Raw genomic sequence first — 27,312 nt, 5'->3', positions numbered from 1 at the left:
TGACATTTCAAAAATATCTATTAGAAGATTTAACCACTTAATACTGCATGCTTTCAAAGTTATATATTTAATTTCTCATCAGAGATCAATATTTATTGATTTTAATATTTCTTTTCCACATGCACAAGTAGAAAATTGATCCTTGTCTTCCGTTTTGTGTTTTTATATTAGGAAAACTGCTGGAGTGAGTTGATGTTACTAATATTATACAAGTGTACTCTTTATCAATAAATATTATTAATGTTCTGTGAGAGCATTATCAAATAGTTAGGTTGAAAAAATCAGCCAATATGAGCTTTTTGGGAGTAATATAATGCATAGAATACTTTGTATTTCATTATCACTTAGTTTGTGTTTTACTTTCCTTGCTTTGTTGAGCTATGAAGGTAGAATTTCTTTGGAGTCAGACAGAAATGGAATTAGGTCTCCCACTCGTGGTTTCAGTTAGGTTCAGTTAAAAATAGCTTCTAATAAAAGAGGTTTCATTTCCAATGTTTCAAGACTTTGTTACTTTTAACCCAAACAGAAGAACTACCTTTGAAAAATCACTTAATATATTCATTAAACAGACACCCAAAACAAAATACGTCACATAACTATCCAGTGCTGACTCCATAAGTAAACATTTTTTGGCTTGGTGCAAAGAGATCTCACCTTCCAATTTTATGTACACACAAATTCAGTTTTCCTTTTCAAAGCAAATGGCATCCTGTGATAGCATGCCAAAGAGAAGCTTATTTAAGAGAGCAAAAGGAAAAGATAAAAACTTTAAAAAAATATGAATCCAGAAAGAAATATATATAGCACACGATCATTGCCACTCCTTAAGTCAGGTAAATTTAGTCTTCTCTTCATATCCTCATCTTGAATGACAATGAAAATCTCAGCCAGAACACTCATTTGTCAGTATGACATCTTTAGACACTCTTTTGGAAAGGTGACATGACATCTTCATAGATGTGATTCTTGGTGATGCTTTAACAGCGTAGCATATTTCAGATGCAATACATGAAACTTCGTCTCTCCATTGGTTGCTTGTGCCTTCGATTGTATCCACCATCATCTTAGTTTTTAATTTCTCCTTATCTACTTTTTCTTCTCCATATCTTTACATATTCCTTTAGATGCACTACTTAGCAACTCTGTGCATCTAATTTGTGATGATGTTTTTACAACACAGCATATTTCTGATACAGGATATGGAGCCTCCAACCTTCCTGTCTCTTTTCATGGAGAGCTTCCCAGTAATCCCATATTTTTCTGGAGACAGAAGAGTTTGTTTGCTCAGCCCCTGATCGCGTGCCGTCCTCTCCACTGCATGTTCATACTTTCGACAGTGTCCATTTCCCCCCTAGTTTTTAGTCTCTCTTTATCCACTGGCTCATTTCTCACACATTTAGGTTCTCCATTAGGACAGCAATGTAGCATATTTGTGGATGTATTTCTTGGTGATGATTTAAAAATGCAGCATATTTCAGATGCAGTGCAATGACCCAAGATTTCTGGGCTGTAACTAAAGCAGTCCTCAAGGGCAACATTGCATCACTTGGTCTTGATATCTGGAGATTTTTCTGTTTCAAGCAAAATGTTATAAATGGAATTATTTAAAAGCTCTCCTCCACTGAATACTTCAGGTGATGGAAAAACTGCTTAACTATCTTCAAAGCTGGTGGTTTCTATGTAAAAATTCATATCAGAAGATCTCAAAAGAGATAAAGAAATATCATTTGATGAAGTTATACCTGAACTTATTTGAGAGTTATTTGAATTACTTTCACCTTGGAGATCATCTTTAGTCATCGCTTCCTTCTGTGCAAGAGTGTTCATGTTCTTGGAGTCCTGATTAATATGACTTTTTGGCAGATTTTTTGGCATGCAACATTTAACTGCATACCATGTTTTGTAGCAGGGCTGTCATGTAACTGTGTTGCCTCAACATTCTCCTTCAACTTTGGTAAGATTTTCATTTGAAGTTTTCCTTTTCAGACTGAGGTTGCTCTGCCCAAAAGAAATGATCAAAACAACTCTTGAAATTCAGGGAGTCTAGTTAAATACTGTCTTTAGCTTTCCAAACACTATGGTACAGACACTGAACCAGATAATACCAAAGTCTTTACTTCCGTCAAGCCTCAGATAAAGGTTTCAGGAATTCAGGTTTCTGACTCACAATCTTCTGATGCTCCACATGAATATTATTTCCATCTCTAATCAAATTGTCTTAGAGTCAGAGAAAGTCCTGGGTTTCTTATTTCCCCTCCATAACTCTACAATTTGTACTAAATCTATTCCAATATATGTCAAAATTTAAGTCAGAACAAAAGTAGTATAAACTATGTTTCTACTAGACAGTGATTATCTCGTTTTACTACTAGATATTGCCTTTGTCAAGGTTTTTGGAGTGTTTTTCCCTTTTCTTCCAAAGAGGACAATGATATCAGGGAATGATAACATGACTTGCAGTTGACGTTGATTTGAGCTGGGGAAGACTGTACAAGGTCAACAGCTTCACTTTCCTTTCCAGAGTCATCTGAGCCCAGTGGTCTGACATTTAACAAGACAACTTGAGATGGCTCAAGATGTAATGTAAGACCCAGGTCCTTTGGGGCTAAAGTATTTTCAGATCTTCACTTTGACGGAGGTAACACCCATTCAGGAAATAAGTAAGTCAAAGTTGGCCCCTTTAATAAAAACAAACAAACTGACAAACAAAGGATAACAGGAAGAACAAAATGCTATCAAACTGGGAGGTGAAAACCCTCTGGGTTGCCAGACAACAGAAAAAAGTTACTCTTTACATTCACTCTGGGCTGAGAGGGCAGGAACCTCTTGTCAAATCTGAGTGAATTAGAGAGAGAAACTTAGCCAGTAAACTCCAAATTAATGAGGAGCATTTCAACAAACTGTACCTTCTTTTCCCTGGGAGAAGGGGAAAGGAAAAGGGAAAGGGAGGAGAAAAGAGAGGGTGAGAGAGAGAGGGCTCACTTTTGTCCAACACCCTAAAGGAAGGTGTTTGACTACCAGAATTCTGCTAAAAAATCATAAATTTATTGGAATGCTATGAAATGCAACTAAGGTTGAGAAGGATTCAAATAGAGGATTGCAATGGTGATTAATGGACTTTATTTCTAGAGCATGATTTCTGAACTCCTTTTTTTAAAACTTCAAACTTCCACTATCATTTGTCTTCAAAGAGTAGTGACTTCTCAGGTGCTTGTGCATTTGGGAAATGTATTCAAAGTTAATGCATACATATTTTTAGCAGGTTAGAGGAGTCTATGTTTTTTCTTTCTACATATCTTGGATGGTATGGATAATTTGTGAAAGTAAGAAATACAAGTTCTCAAGTGTGTATGAACTACTTCTTATTGGTCCCACATCAATGTAGAAAATAATGTAATTCAATAAGAGGAAAATTAGGACTAAGTTAAATGATAAAAAAGATTTATAGAGGTAAATTTTTGCAGATAAAATGTCTAGAATTTGAGTAGTGAAAAACTGAAAAGGAGAAAAGATTAGAGCAGAAGATTATTTTTCTTTTTTCCTGTTTGTAAACAGATTTTTTTTAGGGGGGAGCATGCTGACAAAGTTATTTCTTTGAATTTTCTTCTTTTAGAATTGTTAACGTTTGGAAAGGCTTACATATATGCATATATGCATTTCCTGTGTTATGTGGCTATCATGCTCAGAACTATGATAGATCCTGTAACTAAAACCTACTTCAAGCCACCACTCATCACTCAACAATAACATCTTTGCTAGTCTCCTCCTATCTCCTTTCTTTTTCTTTCTTCTCCTCTCCTTTGTTTCCCTCTAAAATATGAGTCCATCTTACTTCCCCCCGTGCCTCATCCATCCTTTATAAGTTACTCACAAAATCTCATTTGATTTGAGTTTTCAATAAATAGGAATTTCATAAGTTAATAATCATCATTATCATGAATGAAGAAAATTCAAAGAAATAACTTCATTAGTATGTGGCTCCCACCCAAATCTGGTTCCAGACAGGAATAAAGAAAGTATGTACCTCTAGATTCTTTGCTATAAAAAGTTTTAATTTTAAAGTCAATTATTCTAAAATGGACAGGCACCTGTCTTATAACTTGGAGTATTAGTGAGTTGCCTGGGCCATCAAAAATAAAGTCGTTAATTCAAAGTCATAAATTAGTCTGTGTCAGAGATAAGATTAGAATTTGGGACTATATGGTTGACCTTTTATCCACTAGGAAACATTCTCTTTCATCATCCAAATGATCAAGTCTTTAAATGCCCTTTAATTGTCATAATTTATTTAAACTGCCCTCCCTCATCTCATTACTTGTTTCCTCATCATTGTACTCTTCTGTTTTTCAGGATTAATTTTCCAACTCTAACCCTAATTCTTTTCAACTTTACCCATGATGACCTCTGATAGAATTCAAAGGACTTCCAGGGACCAAGATGGTGGAGTGATATGTAATTGCTATCTCCTTCCCCTTGTTGACCTTGAAAAGCCCAGAAAATATCTCCCCAGAAAAAATACTGGATCAGTGGGGCAGCAGAAGGGGTAAACAGTCTCAGGCCCCTAGGAAAAGCACTAAGGAGGGTCCCTCCTGCCGTGGCTGAAAGAGAACAGTACAGGAGCAGAACTGTCCCCGACAGCTGCACCTCAGCAAACCAGGAGAAGATCTTGAGCCCCAAGAGGGTGAAACGCACAACCACCAACAACAGGAACCCAGGCTTGCCTCTGTGCCCCAGGGGAATCAGGAAGAGATTAGTGCAGAAGGGATCACAAACCACTGAGTTTCCTAATATTCTAACTCAGCATAGCAGACCTCTTGTGACCAGAAAACCTATCCCTCACACTTAATGAAGCAAGCTCCAGGGTAACTCCTGGGGAACCCAAAAATACTTCATCTGGTCTGTGCTTTGCAACACCAGTCAGCTCAGTACCAGGTAAGCGGCAGCATTTTAGTTTCTAGCTGAAAGTACCAGAGGCCAAAACACACAAAGCCTCATGTTTTAGGCAAAAGATGCAGAGTTCCACTTTAAAAGCCAGGAAAAAAGGTAATCATCATGAGTAATAAGAAAAGCAGAAAAGACCATAGAACCTTTCTAAGAGGAAAAGGATCAAAGCACAAATACCAAAGGGGTCAGCATTGAGACTGTACTCCCATCTGAAACTTCAAAAGGGAATATAAACTGGTCTGAAGCACAAAGAGGATTCTTGGAAGAGATCAGGAAGGATTTTAAAAGCCAATTTAGAAATAGAGAAGAAAAACTGATCAATGATTTTAAAAACATGTAAAAAAAGAAATCACAGAAGAATTTAAAAGGAAAATTGGACAAATGGAAAAGGAAGTATAAAACCTAACTGCAAAACATAACTCCTTAAAAGGAAAAATTGGACAGATGGAAAAGGAGACACAAAAGTTAACTGAAGAAAACAATTTGAAAAAAATTAGAATCAGACAAATAGAAACTAATGACTCTATGGGACATCAAGATTTCATCAAACAGAATATAAAGAATGAAAAGATGGAAAAAAATGTGAGATATCTTATTGGGAAAACAACTTACCTGGAAAATAAATCAAGGAGAGAAAATCTAAGAATTATTGGTCTCCCAGAATGCCATGATGACAAAAAGAGCCTGGACAATATTTTCCACAAAATCATCAAGTAAAATTGCCCATTAGTCTTAGGTCCAGAGAGCAAAGAAATTATCAAAAGAATTCACCAGTCACCTCCTGAAAGGGATCCCAAACTAAAAACTCCAAGAAATATCGTTGACAAATTCTAGAACTTTAAAGTGAAAGAGAAAACACTGCAGTCCGCCAGAAAGAAACCATTCAAATATCAAGGAGTTACAGTCAGGCTGACACAGGACCTGGAAGCTTCTGCATTCAAAGGTCAGAGGGATTGGAATGTGATATTTCACAAGGAAAAGGAACTGGGACCAAAGCCAAGGATCAATTACCCAGCAAAGTTGAGCATAATATTTCAGCCAAAGAGAACGATATTCAGTAAAATAAGGGATTTCCATACCTTCCTGATGAAAAGGGCAGAGAGTAATAGAAAATGCAGTCTTCAAATGCAGGTATCAAGAGAGGCAGAAAGACTGAAATAGGGGGAAAACATTTGTTATTAATTATATGCAAACTGTTTACTTCCCTAGAAGGTAAGATGTTACTTGTTAATCTTGAGAGTTGTATATGTATTATGATATATAAAAGGCATATATATATATATATATATATATATATATATATATATATATATATATATATATATATATATATATATATATATATATATATAGAGAGAGAGAGAGAGAGAGAGAGAGAGAGAGAGAGAGAGATATGGAGGGAAGAACATAAAGCAAATGATGACATGATAAAAATGTGATTTAATAGTGCAAAGGGATTGTAATGGAAGATATGAAAAAGAGGATTCAGAAGAAGGCAAATTACATCACAGGAAGAGGCACAAAAATATTACAGTAGAGGGAAAGAGGGGAGGGAGATAAGCATTGCTTGAGAGTTGATCTTATTTGATTGAGTTCAAGGAGGGAACAATAAACTGAGTTAAGTAAAAAAACAAAACTAGCTCTCTAGGCAGTAGAAGAGGAAGGGTGAAAGAAAAAGGAGGGGAGAATAAAAGGGAGGGAAGAAGGTGTAAGGGAAAGGGGGATTAAAAAGGAAGAGGGCTGAAAGAAGGGAGGGAAGACTGAAGAGGGTTGTGGTCAAAAATTAAAATTCTATTGTGGAGGGGAAGGTGGGAAGGAAGACCTAAAAGCATAAACGGGAGAAAGGGGATGGAGGGAAAGACACAGATAGAAATCAAAACTTTGAATGTGAATGGAATGAAATCTCCCATAAAAGGGAGAGGCATAGCAGAATGGATTAAAACCTGTAATCCAACAATATGTTGTTTAAAAGAAACATATCTGAAATGGGGGCATGCACACAGGGTAAATGTAAATGTAAAAGGTTGGAACAGAATATATTGTACTTCATCTGATGATGAAGGGGTAGCAATCCTAATCTAAGACAAAGAAAAAGCAGAAATATATCTAATCAAAAGAGATTAGGAAGGAAAGTATATCCTGCAAATACGCAATGTAGGCCATGCAGAAATTTCTTTATTAAACATATTCTCCAAGTGGTATAGCATTCATATTTTTAGAGAAGTTAATGAAGTTTGGAGAAGAACTAGATAGAAAAACTATCCTAGAGGAGACTTGAAAGTCTGCCTCTCTTAATCTGATAATTCTAACCTCAAAATAAACAGGAAAGAAAAGAAGGAGGGAATAAAACTTTGTAAATGATAGATGTGATAGATCTCTGATGAAAAGCGAATGGGGATATAAAGGAATATACATTTTTCTCTGTGGTACATGACATATATACAAAAATTGACCATATACAAGGCCTTAAAAACCTCACAATCCAGTGAAGAAAGGCAGATATAGTCAATACATCCTTCTCAGATCATAATGCAATAAAAATTATATGTCATTAATGACCATAGAAATATAAATCAAAAATTAATTGGAAACTGCACAACTGAAAGAATGAGTGAATTAAACAATAAATTATAGAAACAATCAATAACTTCATTCAAGAGAAGGACAATAATGAGACAAGCAAACAAATCTTAAGGGATACTGCAAAAGCAGTTCTTGGGGGAAGCTCTCTATCTTTGAATGCATACATAAATAAAATAAAGAAAGAGGAGATCAAAGAATTGGGCATGCAGCTGAAAAAGCATAAAAAAAGAACAAATTGAAAATTCCCAAGTAAATACCAAATTAGAAATACTGAAAACCAAAGGAGAGATTAGTAAAACTGAAATTAAGAAAACTATTGATCTAATAAATAAAATTAAGAGTTGGTTTTATGAGAAAGACAAAAAAAATTGATGCAACTTTGGTCAATTTGATTTTAAAAAAAGAAAGAAGAAAACCAATTTACCAATATCAAAAATGCAAAAGGTGAACTAACCTACAAGGAGGAGGAAATTAAAACAATAATTAGAAATTATTTTGCCTATCTGTATGCCCATAAATTCAGTAATCCAGAGATGGATGAGTACTTTTTAAAAAATTGCCCAGTTTAACAGAAGAGGAAGTTGACTACTTAAATAACCCCATCTCAGAAAAAGAAATTGAAAAATCCGTTAATGAACTTCTTAGGAAACAATCTCTAGGGTCTGATGGATTTGCAAAAGAATTCTATCAAACATTTAAGCAACAGTTGATTCCAATACTATATTGATTATTTAGGAAAATTGGTGAAGAATGAGTCCTACGATATTCTTTTTATGATACAAATATGTTTCTGATACCCAAACCAGGAAGATCCAAAATAGAGAAAGAGAATAATAGACCAATTCCTCTAAAGTTGCAAAAATTTTACACAAGATATTAGCAAAAAGGATACAGCAACTCATCACGAGAATAATACATTAGGATCAGGTAGGATGTATGCCAGTAATACAGGACTGGTTCCATATTAGGTAGATTATTAGCATTATGTATCATAACAACAAGAAAACTAACAGAAATCACATGATTATTTCAATAAATGCAGAAAAATTTTTTGACAAAATGCAACACCCATTCCTATTGAAAACACTGGAGAGCACATGAATAATTAGCAGTATCTACCCAAAACCTTCAGCAGTATTTTCTTCTATCCTTTCAGATGAGTAAGAACTATGCTTAACATCAGAGGTCACTAAAATAAATATGCAATGGTCTCAGGCCACAGAAGAGCTCTAAAAGAATTTTGAAAATCAACTAAGAAAGGTGGAAGAAAAGTTGGGAAGAGAAATGAGAGCAATGGAAGAAACTCATGAAAAGCAAGTCAACAGCTTGCAAACAGAGACCAAAAAAAAATGCTGAAGAAAATAGTACCTTTATAAATAAGCTAACTCAACTGGCAAAAGAGGCCCAAAAAACCAATGAGGAAAAAAATGGTTTAAAAAGTACAACTAGTCAAATGGGAAAGGAGCTTCAAGAGCTCACTGAAGAAAACAGTTCTTTAAAAATTTGAGTGGAGCAGATGAAAGCTAAAGAATTTATAACAAACCAAGAAATTACAAAACAAAACCAACAAAGTGAAAAAAATGGAAGATAATGTAAATTATCTCACTGGAAAAACAACTGACCTGGAAAATAGATCTAGGAGAAACAATTGGAAAATTATAGGAAATAATAATTTCTTTATTATTAAATAAAGCCATAGCCACAAAACGAGCCTACCCATAATCTTTCATGAAATTATCAAAGAAAACTGCCCTGGTATTCGAGAATCAGAAGGCAAAGTAAATATTGAAGTAATCCAGTGATTACCTCAAGAAAGAGATGCAAAAAGATAAATTTTTAGGAATATTGTAGCCAAATTCCAGAGTTTCCAGGTCAAGAAGAAAATACTGCAAGCAGCTAGAAAGAAACAATTCAAGTATTGTGGAAATGCAATCAGGATCCTACAAGATCTAGCAGCTTCTATATTAAGGAACTGAAGGGCTAGTAATATTATATTCCAGAAGAAAAAAGGAACTAGGATTGAAACCAAGAATCACCTCCCCAACAAAACTGAGTATAATACTTCAGGGGAAAAATGGGCATTCAGTCAAAAAGAGGACTTTCAAGCATTCTTGATGAAAAGACTAGAGATGATTAGAAATTTTGGCTTTCAATCACAAGAATCAAGAGAAACATGAAAAAGTAAACAGGAAAGAGAAATCGTAAGGGACTTACTAAATTTGAACTGCTTACATTTCTACATGGAAAAATAACATTTGTAATTCTTGAAATTTTTCTCTGTATTTGGGTAGTTGGAGGGATTACACACACATATGCGTATATGTATATATGTATGTATGTACATATATGTATATGTGTATATATGTATATATATATATATATACACACACACACACAGAGACAGACAGACAGAGCCAGAGAAAGAGAGAGACACACACAGAGACAGAAAGGACAAGGTGAGTTGAATAGGAAGGTATCACAGCTAAAACAATAAAATTAAGGTATAAGACTGTAGTAAATTGAGAAGAGAAAGGGAGAAATGGAATGTGACAAATTATGTCTTGCAAAAAAGGCAAGCAAAACTTTATCAATGGAATGGAAAAGGGGTTAGGTTAGATGGAAAAAGGAATGCTTGCTTTCATCACATTTGGCTTGAGGAAGGAATAATGTCCTCACTCAGTTTGGTAAGAAAATCTATCTTATGCTACAGGAATGTAGTGGAGAAGGGGATAATCAGGGTGCGGTGGATGATGGAAGGAAGGGGAAATGGGAGGATAGAGCCATTAGAAATAAATACTTTTGGGGAACAGCAAGGTCAAAAGACAGAACAGAATAAGTGGGGGGTAGGATAGGATGGAGAGAAATATAGTTAATCTTACATACCATGACTATTACGGAAGTCTTTTTGCAAAACTACACATATAAAGCCTATATTGTACTGCTTGCCTTCTCAGTGGGGATGGGTGGGGAAGAAGGAGGGAAGAGGATGTGAAATTCAAAGTTTTAGGAACAAATGTTGAGAATTGTTTTTGTATACACCTGGTAAATAAGAAATACAGGCAATGGGATACATAATTTTTTATTGCCCTACAAGACAAGAGAGAAAATTAGGATAAGGGAAGGGACGGATGTTATTAAGTAGGGCAGATTAGGGGAAGGAGTAATCAGAACGCAAGCCATTTAGGGCTGGGAAGGGAGAGATAGGGAGAAAACGTGAGACACAAAATTTTGTGGAAACGAATGTTGAAAACGTAAAATAAATAAATAAACATTAATAAAAAGAATACAAATCATTCCCCAATTGACATATTGTCAACTCATATGAACAGGCAGTTTTCAGAGGAAGAAATTAAAGCTCTCTGTATTCATATGAAAAAATGCTCTAAATCACTATTGATTAGAAAGCTGAAAATAAAAGCAACACTGAGATACCACATCACACCTATCAGATTGGCTAACACGACAGAACAAGAAGACGATAAATGTTAGAGAAGATATGAGAGAGTTGGAACACATTCATTTTTGGTGGAGCTGAGAGCTTATCCAACCATACTGGAGAGCAATTTGGAACTATGCCCAAAGGGCTACACCCTTTGACCCAGAAATGCAGCTTCTAGGACCTTAGCCCCAAGAGATACTAAAAATGGGAAAGGGAATCACATGTACAAAAACTTTTATTGCAGCTCTCTTTGTGGTGGCCAAAAACTTGAAATCCAGGGGATGTGCTTCAGTTGGGAAGTGACTGAATAAATTGTGGTATATGAATGTAATGGCATACTATTTTGCTATAAGAAATAATGAATAGGAACACTTCAGTGAGACCTTGAAAGATTTATATGAACTGATGTTGAATGAAAGGAGCAGAACCAGGAGAACTTTGTACAGAGCAACAACCACAGTCTGCGAGGAATTTTTCTGGTAGTCTTAGTACTCCATTGCAATGCAAGGACTTAAACAATTCCCAGTGGTCTCATAAGGCAAAATGCCTTCCACATTCAGGGAAAGAACTATGGAATTTGATCACAGAATGAAGCAGACCATTTTCTTTTGTATTTTGTTTTGTTTGTTTTATGATTTCTCCCATTCACTTTAATTCTTCTATGCAACATGATTAAGGTGAAAATATATTTATTGAAAATGTAAGTGTAGAACCCATATGAAATTTTATGATGTCTCAGGGAGGGAGTTGGGACATAGGGGAAGGAGTGAGAGGGAGGGGAAAAATCTAAGATATATGGAAGTGACTGTAGAACACCTAAAACAAATAAAATAATAATATAAAAAAGTTTTTGTACAAATAGACACAATGCAACCAAAATTAGGAGTGAAACAGAAAACTAGGAAAGAATTTTTGCAACTAATATCTGTGATAAAGCCTCATTTCTAAAATATATAGAGAATTGAGTCAAATGCACAAGAATACAAGTCATTCCCAAACTGATAAATAGTCAAAGGATATGAAGAGGGAATTTTTTGAGGAAGAAATTAAAGGTATCTATAATCATATGAAAAAATGTTCTAAATTACTATTGACTAGAGAGATACAAATAAAAACAACTCTTAGATACCACTTCACACCTCTCAGATTGTCTAATGTGGCTAAACAAGAAGATGATAAATGTTGGAGAAGATGTGGGAGAGTCTGAACTTTAATTCTTTGTGGGTGGAGCTGTGAGCTGATCCAATCATTCTGGACAGCAATTTGAAACTGTGCCCATAGGGCTACAGATATGTGCATATTCTTTGAACCAGCAGTATCACTTCTTGGTCTCTATCCCAAAGAGATCCTAGAAATGGGTAAGGGTTCCACATAAAATAGTGTTTACAGCAGCTCTCTTTGTGGTGGCCAAAAACTGAAAATCAAGGGGATGCCCATTAATTGAGGAATGACTGAACAGTTTGTGGTATATGAATGTAATGGAATACTATTGTGCTATAAGGAATGATGAACAGGATGTCTTTAGAGAGGCCTGGGGCAACTTATACGAACTCATGCTTAATGAAAAGAGCAGAACCAGGAGAGCTTTGTACACAGCAACAACCACAGTGTGTGAGGAATTTTTCTGGTAGACTTAGGACTTCATTGCAGTGCAAGGACTTAAAGATTTTCAATGGGCTCTGGAGGTAAAACATCTTCCACATCCAGAGCAAAAACTAAGCAATTGTATCACAGATATAAGCATATCATTTTCTTTTGTATAATGTTTTGTTTTGTTTTATTTTATGATTTAACCCAGTCATTTTAATTCTATGCAACATATATTTAATAGAAATGTACTTGTAGAAGCTACATAAGATTGTACCCCATCTAAGGGAGGGAGTGAAGATGGAGGGGAGAATGAGGGGAAGGGAGGGAAAAAAAATCTAAGATATATTTAAATGATTATTGAACACTGAAACAAACAAAATAATTTAATTAAAAATAACGTAAAAATATAAGAAAATGTGAAAAGAAATCAGAGTGTTGCAGTCATGTTCATTCTCTTGGGATTCTCTGACTACCCAGAATTTTAGATTTGTCTCTTTCTACTTTTCTTGGCTATCTGCATGATAACTGTGAAGGAGAGTCTTGAAATGATTGCAATAATTATAATGAACCCCAAGTTACACACTCCAATCTATTTTTTTTCCTTTCACCTTTGTTCTTTGTGGATTTCTGTTCCTCCACTGTTACACCAAAGCTGTTGGAAAACTTAATTTTAGAAGACAGGACAATGTATATCTGTATTTCATCACACAATTCTTCTTTACTACTAACTGTGCTTTAACTGACACATTCATGTTGGCAATGATGGCATGTGATCACTTTGTGGTCATTTGTAATCCCCCTTTTATATGTGGTCGTAATATCCCTGAAATGTTGTGCCCTGTTGATTGCTGCAGTGTATTCCTGGGGCATACTTTTCTCTCTGCTCTTCAGATCTTTGGATACATGGTTTAATACTACATAGGGATAATCCTTTTCTATCATACATCAAACCTCTTGGGAATATTTGCCATGAGAAAAAATGGACATTTCAATAATTTAATAAATGTACTCTTGTGCATGTCCTCCTTGGTGAGTAACACAAATAAAGCAGGATATTACCATTTTAATTGTCTAATCTGAACATTCCAATAAATTTCCTGGTTGTCTTATTTAATTCAGAAATGTATTGCTTCTTTTGATATAATTTTAGAATGTTTAATCAGACCCTTCATTTACATTGTTTGCTTTTGTTTCCTTAAGTATTGCTTCTCTTGCTAATTTATGATATTGCAAAGAGGCTGGCCTTAGTCTTGGTGGTTCACTCTTTCTCTTTTTTTCCTGTAAACCCCCTACATATGTGTTTCTTATGAGTGTTTATTTAGTATCATTTAAGTTGATGGTGCTGTTGATTGGATGCAGGGTTTATGCCCGATATTCTATGAATTCTTCCTTCCAGAATTCTTTCCCTGCTCTCTACTCTAGAAAGTACTGTGATTAGATCTGCACTCCCTTTTCATGTGACTATCCACACTGCGAGAAGACTGTATTGAATTTGGGGTTGTCACTAGGTGCAGTTGAGATCTCATGAATGATACAGATATAAGGGAAAATTCAGAGGAAAGCTTCCTTGAAGGCTCTTTCAGTTTCTTTGACTTCACCCATTAGGATGTAAGCTCCTTGAGGACAGATGCTGTCTTTCTTTCTGCTTTTATTTGAAGTTTTACTACTTAGAATAATGCCTGTACTATAGGAAGTAGTTAATAAATCATTATTTCCTGTTCACAGTTGATAATTGTAAAGGAATTATAAGTGTAAGACAAATACAATTTTTGGAAAATTCTATTCTCGGGAAATAATATAGCAGAGGCTTTTTCTCTAGAATTACTTATTTTGATACCACACATGTAGGGTCAGTAGAGAGTCTCTAGGGCATGGGTTCCAAAGGACTTAGAGGCAAATGTAAGATCTACAGAATAAGAACCAAACACAGATTTCAGACAGAATAAGAGGACATGTCTTTGACTTTGAGATTGACTGTAAAATGGAGAGAATTCCATTCTCCTTGTACAGTCAATGAATGTTAATAATATGTATCAGTGGATAAATTCTGAGCTTTATTATTAGGAAAGAATGGATCTAATCATGAAATTATTGTGTCATAAGGTACACCATCTGTACCATGGATGTAATAAATGAAGCATCCATGAAAGTATATGTTCTAGTGTGTAGATATGTCTTATAATTTCCACTCATGCAATTTTTTTCTGGTCTATTAACTGGAACCTACAATATCCCTATCAATAGTTTCCCAAAAACATAAATTAGAAAGGACTTACCAACAAGGGGGAAAAGGAAGGGACTATCTCAGATCACCATCATCATCATCATCATCATCATCATCATCATCATCATCATCATCATCATTCACTTTTTAGTCACGATTTTTTGTGTAGGGAACCTAATATCTATGAATATTAAGAGGTATCAAATAGAATCTCTTCCCACAAAAACTTTTTAGTACATGGGAAGACGAAACAGGTACAAACAAGGACCAATGCTAATAACATGTAATTTATGTTAAAGGTTCACTGGCAGTTACAATTAAAGCTACCACAACTTAGAGGAGCGAAGAATGCCTATGAGTGAAAAGAGTAGGATTATCAGCAAAAAGTTAACTTGAGCAACTATGCATGAAAAGCTAGACTTAATTTTGTAGGGATCAAGAGAAAAGGCATCACACTTTTGGGCAAAGAGTATGTACAAAGACATGAGAGCAGAAATGAATATATTATCATCACAGAACAATGAATGGTGCAATTTGACAGCAATTGTGGTTTCATGTAAGAAACATTGTTGACACATAATGTTAGAAAGGAATCAAATTATTTTTAAAAAATAAAATGAAAAATGCATATTGTAATTAGTAAAGAGTAGAGAGGAATCATAGTAGGGTTAATCTAAGGCTAGATTAGACATATGAACTACCTTGATTCACAATCTGCCTTTGAAACTTCCTCAGCGAATAAAAATTGACAAAAAAAAAAAAAAACAACTGAGTTAAACTTTCTTCTCCTAAGGAATTATTTGAAGCTATAAGTTTCAAAGATAAATGGAGTTTTATCAGTAGAGGTGTTTTACATGCTTGAACTCCTTATAATTATGTAATAAAACAAACAAATCAAGCACAAAAACCTATCTGTCAATAAAAACACAGTAAGCATATTCTTTAACCCTAACTTATCATTAAATTATACTTTGAAAATGACTTTTAGAGCTCTCACTTCAAACGTTTTCAGAGTAGCATGCAATTACAAAATTTAAACAAACTCAAGGTTTCAATCAACTTAAATGTTTGACAACAATGGAATAGTATGATCTGACATTGCTTAATGCATTGCAGCACTATAATGCCATCAGAATAGATAAGTATAAGGGATACAACAAATCCTGAAATGAGAAGTGAATGGGAAGGCGAGAATCATTATTGTCTTGAATGGAATAGCAAAGAAGCAGGAGTAGTGAAGTGGACGTTACAGAGATGGAAATCTAGGTTTAAGGTCATGCAGATCTTCTGAACAAATTTGATGAAGAGATCTGCACATTCTATATTTTTCTTTCTCCTTCTTAATGTTTATTTTCACTAGTTCTGTGCATCTTGTTTCAACAAGTAGACAGACTAAATATGTAGCAAACACATTCTTTGCCATCAAGGGGCTCACAATCCATGTCAGGGACGTAGGCATTTATACACAAAATTTTATGCTAGTGCTAAAAACAAAAGTGAGAGCCCAATGTGTCTTACAAAAACTATCTTATATCCTTGAGAGGAGAGGAGAGAGATGTTCAGTGGGCAGAAAATGATCAAGGGAATGGCTTAAAAATCGAGAGACTGGCTCAGTATTTAAGGAAAATTTAATATGTCTACACTTATAAAAGCATAAAGATATGACTGAGGTAGGGACTATGTTAAGAGCAAAAGTGTGCAGGCAAGAATATACATGGTGTCTTTTGTATATAAAATATATATTCAGGTTGGAACTCACGTTAGGTATAGAGATACAATTGGGAAGGAAAATCAGAGCTCATGAGAGCAAATTTATGGAAGAACTGAAATGACAGACTAAGTTATCTGCCCTCAATGGGCAGGCCCATCAATGTATGAGAACACGCACACACGCACACACACACACACACACACACACACACACACACACACGGAGAATACTTAAGAAATAACCAATCAAAAATAAAAGATGCAAAGTACAGTGCTAGGCCCCCCAAGAAAAATCCTTTATAGGCATCTATCTACTTATCTATGTAATTGTTCAGTTACTTTTTCAGTCTTGCCCATTTCTTTTCTGCATTTCTGGTGTCCTCAATAGATTTGTAGGTTCTGTGATTCTAGCATATTCAGACAGGTTTATGTTACATTATCATAGCTTTGGGGTTTGAAGACTTAGAATCCATCTAGTCTAGTCTCTCATTTTATAGAAGGGGAGACTGGTGCACCGAGAGGTTAAATAATTTGTCCAAGGTCATACAGGCCTTAAAGAGCAAAATGTTTATTCTGATGGTGTTCCTCTGTGTCCACATCTGACACTTTTTACCCTTCAATGCCTCTCATCTTCAAAACAATCAATTGCAAGATAGAAATATTTATGTTTCAAATTATAATCAAAATCAAACAGTCTATTATGTTATTTTTTTTTTTCTATTGAGGCACTGGGTCAGAGAGTCATGCCTTCAGGCTCTGAAAAGTGTATAAATATTCTGAGGGTGAGGTTTTACCGTGGGGCTTATTGCTTGGAAGCATTTCTTTGGCTAGGGAGACTCTGGGAAGGTGCTAAGGAGCCCTGGCTTGGAAAACCCAGATGTTGGTGGTTCTCTCTCTAGTTTCTACATATGTACATTAATGGTCAGACATATGGAAGCCTATCTGTTGATTTTTGATTTCTCTGAAATTTACTTTGATTTTCTCTGATTCATGTGCTCCATTAAAGTGACTGTGAACTCCTCAAAAGTTGCCTTTCCTTTTAGAGCAGCAGATCAAAGAACTTGTGATCACAAGCCCCCTTGTGCATGGTGGGGTGCCTACTGTTACAAATACTATTCACCTTATAATAATAATTTCTAATTCTCACCATACCGCTCTCCTCTCTTGCTCAATTTTATTTATGTTTTGCTTCTTATGGTGCATCTTTAATTTTCTCCAATAGGAATCATAGTGAGACCTGACAAGAATCAGAGTAGTGTGCTTGTGTAAATTCTCATCGGATTCTCTGAGTACTCAGAGATCCAAGTGCCCCTATTTCTACTTTTCCTCATCATCTATACAGTCACTGTAGTGGGGAACTTGGGCAGGATTGTGGTCATCAAGATCAATCACAAATTCCACACACCCATGTACTTATTTTTAAGCACTTGTCCTTTGTGGATTTCTGCTCCTCCACTACAGTTACACCAAAACTCCTAGAAAACTTAGTCGCGGAAGAAAGAAGCGTCTCCATCAAGGGCTGCATTACAGTTTTCCACTAGCGTCAACTGTGTGGCAACAGAGATGGTCATATTGTCAGTGATGGCCTATGACCACTTTGTTGCTAAATGTTATCCTTTGCTGTATGCCATTTCCATGCCCCCGTATTGTTGTGCCTTGCTCGTGACTGTGGTATATTCTTGGGGCATAATTACTTCCATCGTACTCACCTACTCACTTCTTCTACTGTCATTTTGTGAGACCAAAATCATTTATAACTTTGTATGTCAATATTCTGTCTTCCTATCTGTTTCCTGCTCTGATAAACACTTCAGTAAGATAAAACTTTTTATCTTTGCAAATCTCAGTGCATTTTGCACCCTTATCATTATCCTTACATCCTATCTTTTTATTTTTGTCACAATCCTCAAAATGCATTCAGCCAGTGGGAGATATAAAGCTTTCTCTACTTGTGCCTCCCATTTGATAGCTGTTACCATCTTCTGTGAGATTGATGGGGTACAGGCCCAAGCCAAGACTTTTTCCCCTTGGATCAGGAGGATTTTTGTCACATTTGTCTACAGGGTCTGTCACATTTGTCTGGCCTCGGGGGGAGGGATCTCCTTGGATTCCCCTTCCATTTCTCTAAGCTTGAATACTTCCTATCTGATCACCATTTAGCACTCTCTTCCTTTAACCCTAGCATCCTTTTGATATTCCTGACTACTTAGCATTCTCTTCAAGTCCAAGTTGCCCAGCCTGGTTTGTGGATTGTGTGGACTATCAGCCACTCCCATCAGAATCCTCCCTGGGGATGATCTATCAAGACCATCCCTAGTACCCTGAGACTACCTGCTGATAGCTGGATTCTTGCCTGAGTCTTTTCCTGTATTTAAGTTCCATTTTGCCTTCATGAAGGCCCTCAGAGTCAATCCAGCTCAAACTCTGTCTAGCTATTCTATTTGGTCCGCTTGTGAATACAAGTGTTACAAATGCTTAGGCTTCTTAAGAGTCAACCCAGTATGGCGAATCTTTAGTAAACTTTGCTTTTCTTTGGCTTTAAGAAGGCTTGTCTCTAATTCGTTTGAGCAGGACCCAGCATGTTGGTATTTTGGGGTCCCCAGCACCCCTAAACCTTATCAAAATCATTATCTTCCTCTATTGTACTCCAACTCAAAAAACTTATTGCTTATATTCAAAGTGGGATCTATTTTTTGTATTGTAGTTATTCCAATGCTAAATCTCTTAATATGCAGTCTAAGGTACAATGATGTGAAGGATATATTCAGAAAATTCATGGATCTCAGAATAATTTCTCAATAAGATCATTTATATGTCTTCTTTGATTACTGGCTAAATTATTCTGGTGGAATTTATGTTGATATTTAATTAATTCCCTGAGTCCTGTTCACTTATTCCCTTCTCTGGTGGTCACACATTTAGTTTCTACAACCATCTGAAAGCTAGTCAGGAAAATTCTTTGTCAAAATAAGAAAAAATATATAAAAAGAGAAAAATCAATGAAAGAAAATCATTACAATGTACTATATGATGCAGTGTCTGCTTCAGAACCTTTCAGTGAAACTTTTTGCCAATTTATTTTTAAAATAATCTACTGCTTTCACATGATCGAATCCCTGCTTTCTCTGTTTTTCAATCTACACATTTCCACTACTTCATAGAAAAGAAAGGAACAATAACAGAAAAGGAAGGTGTGAGTTAGTGGGCTGAGCTGATGGTTTTTGAAAGCCTGACAGATGCAAACACCTTGATGACTGACCACACTCTGGTGGAAGAGAATAGCAATGATTAATATCTAAAAGAATAAAATGTGCTAATGGAATTCTTGTAAAGCCAAGCTTAATTCTACAAAACAGTACAGTTTTGTAATGTAATAAAAGCTTAGTAAGTGTGGGTTGATTGATTTATTTTTAGTGTGGAGACAAAGATTTTTGACTCTCCCCTCTTTCTTTTTTCCCTTTTTATCTGTTTATCTATGTATTAATGTATTTATAATTCAATATAGTACAAATGTTCTCCTGCTTCTGCTCAATTCACCCAGCATCAGTTCATATTAGTCTTCCAGGTTTTTCTGAAATCTTCATGCTCATCACTTCTTAGAGAACAATAATATCCCATTACATCCATATACCACAATTTGTTTAGCCATTCCTCTACTAATGGCCATCTCCTCATTTCCCAATTCTTGGCCACCACAAAAAGAGTGGCTATAAATATTTTGTGCTTGTGTCTCCCCTCTTTCAACATGAACAACTCTATCTTAGAAATTGGCTTCTTTGATACCCAAACCAGGAAGAGACAAAACAGAGAAAGAAAATTATAGACCAATTTCCCTAATGAATATAGATGCAAAAATTTTAAATAAGATTCTAGCAAAACGAATACAGCATCTTATCACGAGATTAATACATTATGATCAGGTAGGATTCATACCAGGACTACAGGGCTGGTTCAATATTAGGAAAACTATTAGCATTATCGATCACATCAACAACAAAGCTAACAAAAACCACATGATTATCTCAATAGATGCAGAAAAAGCTTTTGACAAAATACAACATCCATTCCTACTAAAAACATTGGAGAATGTAGGAATAAAGGGAACTTTCCATAAAATAATAAGCAGTATCTATCTAAACCTTTCAGCAAGCATTATATGCAATGGGGATAAGCTAGATGCATTCCCAATAAGATCAGGGGTGAAACAAGGTTGTCCATTATCACCACTATTATTTAATATGGTACTAGAAATGTTAGCTGTAGCAATTAAACAAGATAAAGATATCCAAGGAATTAAAATAGCCAAAGAAGAAACTAAGTTATCACTCTTTGCAGATGATATGATGATTTACCTAGAGAATCCCAGAGATTCAAGTAAAAAATTACTAGAATTAATAAACAACTTTGGCAAAGTTGCAGGGTACAAAATAAACCCACACAAATCTTCTGCATTCCTATATATTAGCAACAAAGTCCAACAGCAAGAGATAGAAAGAGAAATCCCATTTAAAGTTAGGGTAGACAGTATAAAATACTTAGGAGTCTACCCGCCAAAAAAAACCCAGGGATTATATGAACACAATTACAAGACACTTTTTGCACAAATAAAGTCAGATTTAAGTAAATGGAAAAACATTAGTTGCTCATGGGTAGGCCGGGCTAATATAATAAAAATGACAATTCTACCCAAATTAATATACCTATTTAGTGCCATACCAATTAAACTATCAGACAATTACTTTCTAGAGCTGGACAAAATAATATCAAAATTCATTTGGATAAACAAAAGGTCCAGAATATCAAAGGGACTAATGAAAAGAAATGCTTGGGAAGGTGGCCTAGCGCTACCAGACCTCAAACTGTACTATAAAGCAGCAATTATCAAAACCACTTGGTATTGGCTAAGAAACAGAGAGGTAGACAAGTGGAATAGACTTGGCACTCAAGATGTAGTAGGCAAGGAATATAGCAACCTTCTGTTTGATAAACCCAAGGACCCCAGCTTCTGGGATAAGAACTCATTGTTTGACAAAAATTGCTGTGAAAACTGGATAACAGTGTGGCGGAAATTAGGCATAGACCCATACCTGACACCGTACACAAGAATAAAGTCCAAATGGGTACATGATTTAGGTATAAAGATTGATACCATGAATAAACTGGAGAAGCAAGGAATAGTGTATTTATCAGATCTATGGAGAAGGGAAGAATTCTTTACTAAAGGAGAGATAAAATGCATTATGAAATGCAAAATAGATAACTTTGATTACATTAAACTGAGAAGTTTTTGCACAACCAAACCCAATGCAACCAAAATCCAGAGGGATGTAGTAAATTGGGAAAGAATTTTTACAGCTAAGCTCGGGGATAAAGGCCTCATTTCTAGAATATATAGAGAACTGATCCAAATGTATAATCATACAAGTCATTCCCCAATTGATAAATGGTCAAAGGATATGAACAGGCTCTAAATCACTATTGATTAGAGAGATGCAAATCAAAACAACTCTGAGGTACCACATCACACCTATAAGATTGGCAAACATGACAGAACAAGAAAATGATAAATCCTGGAGAGGATGTGGGAAAGTTGGAACACTAATTCATTGTTGGTGGAGCTGCGAGCGCATCCAACCATTCTGGAGAGCAATTTGGAACTATGCCCAAAGGACTACAAAAATGTGCATACCCTTTGACCCAGCAATATCACTACTAGGACTATATCCCCAAGAGATCATAAAAATGGGAAAGGGTCCCACATGTACAAAAATATTTATAGCAGCACTCTATGTAGTTGCCAAAAACTGGAAGTCAAGGGGATGTCCATCAATTGGGGAATGGCTGAATAAATTATGGTATATGAATGTAATGGAGTACTATTGTGCCATAAGAAATGATGAACAAGAAGACTTCAGAGAGGCCTGGAAGGACTTATATGACCTGATGCTGAGTGAAAGGAGCAGAACCAGGAGAACTTTATGCACAGCAACAACCACAGTGTGTGAGAGTTTTTTCTGGTAGACTTAGATTTGTGTAATAACACAAGAACTTCTTACCAAAAAAAAAAAAATCCCAATGGAGGATCTCAAGGCAAAATGTCTGCCACACTCAGAGAGAGAAATATGGAAGTCACTCACATATTGTAGCAGATCATGTTTGTGTATGTGTATGTGTTTGTGTATCATGTTCTGATTTGTTATACGATTTCTTTCATTTATCTTAGTCTGACTACATAGCATGACTATAGTGAAAATATACTCAATAGGAAAGTATATGTAGAATCTATACAGAATTGTATGCAGTCGTGGGGATGGAGGGGAGGAGTGGGAGGTAGGTGGGGGGGATAAAATCACAATTGTATGGCAGTGATTGTTAAACATTACAAAATAAAAAATAAAAAGAGAAAAAAAATCTCAAAGGTGGTTCTCAAGGCAAAATGCCTTCCACACTCAGAGAAAGACATATGGAAGTCACTCACAAAATGTAGCAGATCATGTTTGTGTATGTGTATGTGTTTGTGTATCATGTTGTGATTTGTTATAGGATTTCTTTCATTTATTTTAGTCTGACTACATAGCATGACTATAGTGAAAATATACTCAATAGGAAAGTATATGTAGAATCTACACAGAATTGTATGCAGTCGTGGGGAGGGAGGGGGGGAGTGGGGGGTAGGTGGGGGGGATAAAATCACAATTGTATGGCAGTGATTGTTAAACATTACAAAATTAAAAAAAATAAAAAAAAAAAGAAATTGGGTTCAAATTTATTTTTTAAAGTGGTCTCATTTTCTTTTACTTTAATTCTGTTAAGATCCAAATAGCAGACAGTCCTTGACAGTAATGACATTCTGAAATAATGCTGAGATATCTTCAAAGTAACTGCAAATAATATCTAGCTGTTTGTCATGAGAACTATATTCTTAAAGTTCTCTCTTTCTCTCTCTCTTTCTCTCTCTCCTTTCTAAAAAGAGTACAACTGCTTCTGCATATGTATCGGTACATTTATATGTTCTATGAGGTTCTGTAAGAGAAAGACATGGTTGTGAGGTAGCACTGACTATAAAGGAATTGATTTTTTCTAATGGCAATCATAAATCATTAGCATTCAAAGGGTTCAGCTTGACAATAAAGTCAACACACTCCAGTCTTGAAATCTGGAAGATCTGCAATCAAATCCAGCCTCAGACACTTAGTAGCAGTGTGACCCTGGGCAAACCACTTCACACCTTTTATTTCAATCCTTCTTCTGTTAAAGGGGGACACAATGTAGAAGGAAATGGCAAAATAATACCTTTGGAAAGAAAATCCCATGCATAATGGGATCGTATAGAATCAAACAAGATTGAATTGTGTAGCAACAAATCACTCCAGTCATTAATCCTTACTACTCTGCAGCAGATCTCCTCAGCTTCGATTCTATCAGTGAGCTGACACAGTGAATAAGCTGCTGGGCCTAGAGCCTCATCTTCCTGATCTCAAATGTGGGCTCAGATATTTACTATCTGTGTGAACCCAGGCAAGTCACTTAACCCTGTTTGTCTCAGTTTTCTCTTCTGTAAAATGAGCTAGAAAAGGAAATGACAAACCACACCTGCATCAATGCCAAGTAAATAGGGTCACAAAGATTCAGACATGATTGAAATGACTCAACAAAAAGAGAAGGTTAGAGAATATACATATATATGTACATACATATAAACATATGTATGTATAAATGTATGTATGCATACATTTATATGCATATTTATGTGTATATGTATATATAATGTATATTCTAAACTAATCTTCAGAGAAAATTTGGCACTCTACTTGTCAAACAATGAAAACAAAGCCTCCATTTCTTTTACATTAAAAAATTAATAGACTTTTACTAAATGCTTATTACATATAGTGAATTTTAGGTGCCTTTCCATACAAAACAGCTTAAACCTATATGTATATATACTTCATGTGTGGGTATTTTAAATATATAGATATAAATATATACAGGTACATATACACATATAGATACATTAATACAAAATTAATACTGCATTTTAAAATAAGTTTATTTCATGTCAACTTGAATTTCATAGGTTTTCTGTCATGTGATATTAATAAATCATAGTTACAATCATATACATATATATACATACACACACATAAATATATACACATGTCGTATTTGTTCTTCATTCTCAAAGAGGAACATAACATCAAGATGATGACATGACTTGCAGTTGACTTTGATTGACAGAGTGTAGATTGTGGAAGGTCACCAGCCTTACTTTCTCCTCCACAGCCCTCTGCTTCCAGTGACCTGATATTCAGCAGGAAGACTGGAGATAGTCCAGGAGACAATGTGAGACCCTGGCTATTTCAGGCTCAGGTCTTATCTCATTCTCACGTTGAGGGAGATACTCTTATTCAATGAATAGACATCTTTAAGTATTTGCTCAAGAGATGGCCCCTTTAATTAAAAAAAAATCAAACTGGGAGGGGACGATCCTCAAGGTTCCTGGATAAAATCGAAACAGTTACTAGTTAGTACTTACATTCACTCTTTCATAGGTGAATGGGAACCTGCTGTCCAGTCTGTAAGATCCAGAGTGAATTGGGTTTAAGGCTTGGTCTTTGAGAAAGGAAAGTAGCCAATAAACCCAGAGGATAAAAAGCAGCTTTTGGCCATGCAAGTGTATCTTTCCCTGAGTAGAACACTGAGGAGAGAAGAGGAGTAGGGAGAGGAAAGGGGAGGGGAGGGGAGGAGAGGAGAAGAGAGAAAAGAAGAGGAGAAGAAAGGAGAGGAGAGGAGGGGAGGGGAGGGGAGTGGAAGGGAAGGGTGAAGGGGAGGGGCAGGGAGAGGAGAGGAACTGCTACTCACTCACAGGTTGTATTTGTCCTTCATTCTTGAAGAGGATCATGACATCAAGGTGATGACATGACTTGCAGTTGACTTTGATTTGAGTGAGGGAGGGTTATGCAAGGTCATCAGCCTCACTTTCTTCTCCAGAGCCATCTGAGTCCAGTGACCTGATTTTCATCAGGATTGCATTTATGTATATCCAAATTCATATATACATGCACATGTACATACACACATATATAGATGCATAAACTCACATATGCTTTGTCCTCCTAATACGATATAAACTTCATAAGGTCAGGGACATATGTGATATCTCAAAATCATATTTTTCCAGTTACTAGAAAAAAAAGTCATACTTTGTATAGATGGCTAAACTCAGAATCAAGAAATCCTGGACACAAACCTAATATCTGTCACTTCCTATGGATGCTATCCCAATCAACTTGAATGATGTCATTACATGTAAGGGAATTGCCAACCCTCAGTTCTCTTGGACGGCATACACCAATCACAGCTCAGGTAATCTGAGGGGAGATTGGTAAGGCATGAACAAGATGGCTCTGGGAGAAAGGGTTCCCCCCCTGTTCACCACCAGATACTTCCTGAAACGTGGCTGGAAAGCAGTAGCAAAACTTGCTTAAACTAGTTTAATCTTGCTTGTGCTGCTTACGTAACTAAGGAGTGCATGATACTATATAAGTGCCTGAGCTAGTTTGAATAAACGGAGTTGCCTTACATCTTTGCCTCCCGCCTGATCATTACTCACAGCGAGCTCCTTCAGGGTCGACAGGCCCCCCTGGTCAGATAAACCTGTTGGCTCGGGGTGAACGGCCCCCACTAAATCCCATTCAATTACAGGCCACCTATGTGCTAAAAGCAGTTAAGTGGCTCAATTGATAGAGTGCCAAACCAGGAGTCAGGAAGACTCATCTTCATGAATTCATATCTGACTTCTCACATTTGCTAACTCTGTGACCCTGGGCAAGTCGTTTAACTGTTTACCTCAATTTTCTCATCCGTAAAATGAGCTGGAGAAGGAAATGGAAAATCAATACAGTATCTTTGCCAAGAAAATTCCAGATGAGATCATGAAGAGTCAGACATGATTGAAACAACTAGAAAACAACCATGTATTAGATGTGTTAGAGGCTAGATTTGTATATAAAAATTGAGATAATATCTGAACTTCAGAAACTAATGAAACAGCCTGTATATACATTTATATCTGTATATGCATATGTATATATGTATATGTGTGTGACTGCAGTGATGCAGAACTCCAGACCCCCTGTGTCCCAGCTCTGGAGCTGCTTTCTGCTGATTCTTTCCAACATTATTATAGAAGTGTTGCTAGTTTAGTACTCTGTAAACTGTAAACTAAAGTTTCTATAAAACTGTGAGTTATTGTTAATTTTGCAAATAGTATTGTTTGAATTTTTATTTGAATTACATTTTTATAGTAAAGTCATATATTTCATTTCAATATCATTCATGCTTCACACAAAGCCATAAAGCATATAACTGACATAATAAGACAATTTTTCAACCAGGAGAAGGCAATATGTTTTCCAGGAAAGAAATGCAGATTTTCTGTAAGAACAGTAAACAAAATATATTTCACTTTGAATTCAGATATGCTAGACTCAGAAGAAAAAAAGCAATAGCATGTCTAGATCAAAACTTCTAATTCTTGGATCTTTTAGTTCCAGCATTACCAAGTAGAGGTTTGTGATGTGAAATGAAAATAAATAAAAAACACTTAGTAAAACTTGTTGCATTATATTGGTGATTGATTGATGGTGATGATGAAGAAGAAGAGGAAGAAGATGATGACAATGATGATTATGATGATATAGAAATTATCTTTTCGGTCACAAGATAACAGAAAATTCCTCCTACCCCCAGCAGGATGTGTTGTAGGTAGGTATGTGACTGGGGTTTAATGATAGGGGCAAGCTTCTGTCCTAACCCTGAT

The 27,312-nt window shown here is 35.7% G+C and overlaps 2 pseudogenes; one reads left to right on the top strand and one right to left on the bottom strand.

Moving 5' to 3' along the window:
• Nucleotides 1-883: 883 nt before the first annotated feature.
• LOC140510963 (uncharacterized) lies at nucleotides 884-13,308 on the bottom strand (annotated as a pseudogene).
• Nucleotides 13,309-13,573: 265 nt separating this feature from the next.
• On the top strand, nucleotides 13,574-18,650 carry LOC140510956 (olfactory receptor 1165-like; annotated as a pseudogene).
• Nucleotides 18,651-27,312: the final 8,662 nt, after the last annotated feature.

The sequence above is a fragment of the Notamacropus eugenii genome, chromosome 6 (genome assembly GCF_028372415.1).
Source record: "Notamacropus eugenii isolate mMacEug1 chromosome 6, mMacEug1.pri_v2, whole genome shotgun sequence".
Taxonomy (NCBI): domain Eukaryota; kingdom Metazoa; phylum Chordata; class Mammalia; order Diprotodontia; family Macropodidae; genus Notamacropus; species Notamacropus eugenii.
The sequence above is the reverse complement of the archived record's forward strand: the minus strand, read 5'-3'. Positions and strand labels throughout refer to the sequence as shown.